Here is a 3,858-nt window from a genome sequence, read left to right on the forward strand (position 1 = left end):
TAAGTTAATCTCAATGGATCTTTGGATAACCTCAAAAATAAAGAAATATGCAGATTAATATATATATATATATATATATATATATATATATATATATATATATATATATATATATATATATATATCTCAACAAGATTAATCAGTAAACATAAGCAACTAATAGTACTTAGTTGGGAAAATAACATTGTAGCCTTATAATGTTTTCTGTTTTGGTCGATTCAGTCCCTTAATTTTTTTTTTGTTTTTTAAGGGATTAAAGTCTATTTTATCGGGTTGCCATTTTGTAAAAAATGACCAGGTAATCCGGTGATAAAATGGTACAGAATGTCAATGTGCTTGGTTAAAGAGTTCTAAATTGGATTGTGAGAAATTGCAATTGCACTTTGAGAGTCACAATAAATGGGAATTTATTGAAATCGATAACCATAATCCAACAACTGAGATTCCAACCAAAGAACTTGCGAAGTGCAGCTTGCAGAAGCAATATATTCGGCTTTGACCGTAGACAAAGCAACACAATTATGTTTCTTAAATGACCAACTAACCAATCTTCCACCAAAAAATTGACAACCACTAGATATACTTTTCCTATCCAGTTGAAGTCCACCATAGTTTGAATTGGAGTAATCTTGAAGAAGGAAACTCTCATTTGTCGAATACCAAATTCCGAGGCTCTTTGTACCTTTGACATACAGAAGATTTGCTTGACAGCTAGAAGATGAGACATCTTCGGATTAACCTGGAATCTAGCACATAGACAAGTAGAGAACATGATGTCGGTACGACTTGCGGTAAGGTAGAGTAACGATCCAATCATTCCCCTATACTTCTTTTGATCAACAAGACTAGATGGTTCTGAGAAAATCTTGTATCCGAAACCTATTGAAACCTTTGCAGAGACACAAGTGTCCATTGAATATTTTTCAGAAGTTCGGAAATGTATTTTTATTGATGAATAAAGATTCTTCTGTTGGCCAGCTTGACTTGCAGTTCGAGGAAGAAACTAAATTCTCGATCCATGCTCATTTGGAATCGACTAACCATTAGCTTTGCAATATCAGCAACCATTGTTGAATCGGTTGACCTAAAGATGATTTCGTCCACATATATTTGCACCAACATCAAAAGTTTCCCATTGGATCTTCGGAATAATGTTGGATCAAGAATTCCTCTTTGAAAACCGAAACGCTTAAGCAAATCAGTGAGAGACTCGTACCAGGCGTGTGTAGCTTGCTTGAGGCCATAGACAACTTTTTCTAGTTTGTAACAATGGTTTGGATATGAAAGATTTACAAACCCAGGCGGCTGTTGAAGATACACTTCAGTATCAAGTTCAACGTAACATCCCAAAATCCATGACCAAAAATTTCATTTTTATTTTAATAATTCATAAAACAGATTGTTATAAACATCATTGATTTATCCCATATCATAAGAACCCATAGGTAATATGTCTCAAACCAAGTCATAATAATGTTAGAGTACAAATCCCAAGAACTTCATAGTGCGGAAAATAGTGGTGTGATGTGCTGCAGTCATGCCGGATCCTTTCCCTTCGAAGAAGAAGTACCTAAAACCAAAACTGAAAACCGAAAGCACAAAGCTTAGTGAGTTCCCCCATTGATGATCGGATAGAAGGCAATTGGGTTCTTGGTTTTATGAGTTGACACGTAAGAGGTTTCCAGAACACAGAGTTGCTCGGTAAACTCGGTTACCGGACAGGACTAGTTACCAACTCGGAACCACGTCCCAAAATTGATATACCGGGAACCCAAGTTGTGTACGGATTTCTAATGATGTTAAACTGATTTCGAAGTAGATGATTTATGGTATACTTTCTACTTATTGCTTTTCTAATTTTGAGTAGTTCTTGGGTCTAGAATGGCATTTTTCTTTTTTAATTATAATTGGAACATGGTTTGGTGCTTTACATTTTTAGAATGTTTGATATGTTTCACGTTTCGAGTTAGTTAGGCTAAGTTAGGTTGTTCGACCCACCGAGTTAATGTTATCAGATAAGTCGAGTTGCAGGATAGACCGAGTTTGAAGCATGTTGCAAGATTATGGTTTTTCCCTTTGGGTAAGTTGCTGAACTACCAGAGTGGTAGCTAGTCGGATAAACAAGGTGGATGGGTAGGCCGGTACAATAGCTTATATAATACTAGATAAATTCTTCCCTTCCTGCCTATAAATAATAACTCTCCACAAACACTTCAGATAAGTGTTCTCAACCTACATCAACCTCTTACTCTTTTATGGAGACATCTCTTTCTCCGCACCATATCCTGTTAGGTGGAGTCGACTCTCTTTATACTAGCGATCGAACTTGATCGTCGGAGCTTGCTCCCGGGGCACATTCCTTGGGGCAAGTTTAACGATCTTGTTTCTTGCTGCTACTCAGGTTTTATAGTCGGAATCCAACAACGACGCTCACCCGACGGACACATGAGTTGGAGCAATGCCCGAAGAACCGACCACTAAATCGATGTAGCAACAAATTGATTTGCAGAAATGTAAGTTAATCATAATGGATCTTTGGATAACCTCAAAAATAAAGAAATATGCAGAATAATATATATATATATATATATATATATATATATATATATATATATATATATATATATATATATATATATATATAGAGTTAGTCTCATGTGAGACGGCCTAATTTTGTGAGACCGTGAGACGCATTTTTTAATTTTTTTTAGTTAATTCAAGTTCCAAAAATAATATTTAAAAATGAATTTTTGGATTTTTCCATTTATTTTGCATTTTAAAATTATTTTTTAAAATATGTACAGTGTAATATTCTATTAGAATATTTCACGTATTTTTCAAAAAAAATGGAATTTTTTTTGAAATTTATTTTTATTTTTTTTAGTTAATTCAAATTCCGAAAATAATGTTTAAAAATTTTTTAGATTTTCATTTATTTTGCATTTTAAAATTATTTTTTAGAATATGTCAGTTTAATATTATATTAGAATATTTCATGTATTTTTCAAAAAAAAAACAAGATTTTTTTTTTTAATTTTTTTTAGTTAATTCAAGTTCCGAAAATAATATTTAATTTTTTTTTTGGATTTTTCCATTTATTTTGCATTTTAAAATTATTTTTAAATTTGGTCTCACGGTCTCACAAAATTAGAATGGTCTCAAATGAACCTGAACATATATATATATATATATATATATATATATATATATATATATCAACAAGATTAATCAGTAAGCATAAGCAAGGGATAATATTTAGTTGGGAAAATAACATTGTAGCCTTATAATGTTTTGTGCTTTGGTCTATTCAGTCTCTTAATTTAATTTCTTATTTTTTTAAGGGAGTAAAGTCCATTTTATTGGGTTGCCATTTTGTAAAAAATGACCAGGTAATCCAGTGATAAAATGGTACAGAATGTCGATGTGCTTGGTTAAAGAGTTCTAAATTGGATTGTGAGAAATTGCAATTGCACTTTGAGAGTCACAATAAATGAGAATTTATTGAAATCGATAACCATAATCCAACAACTGAGATTCCAACCAAAGAACTTGCGAAGTGCAGCTTGCGGCAACAATATATTCGGCTTTGACCGTAGACAAAGCAACACAATTATGTTTCTTAAATGACCAACTAACCAATCTTCCACCAAAAAATTGAAAACCGCTAGATATACTTTTCCTATCTAGTTGAAGTCCACCATAGTTTGAATTGGAGTAAGCTTGAAGAAGGAAACTCTCATTTGTCGAATACCAAATTCCGAAGCTCTTTGTACCTTTGACATACCGAAAGATTTGCTTGACAGCCAGAAGATGAGACATCTTCGTATTAACATGGAATATAGCCCACAGACAAGTAGA

Source organism: Lactuca serriola, chromosome 5 (genome assembly GCF_051521515.1).
Source record: "Lactuca serriola cultivar US96UC23 chromosome 5, Lser_US96UC23_V15, whole genome shotgun sequence".
Lineage (NCBI taxonomy): Eukaryota > Viridiplantae > Streptophyta > Magnoliopsida > Asterales > Asteraceae > Lactuca > Lactuca serriola.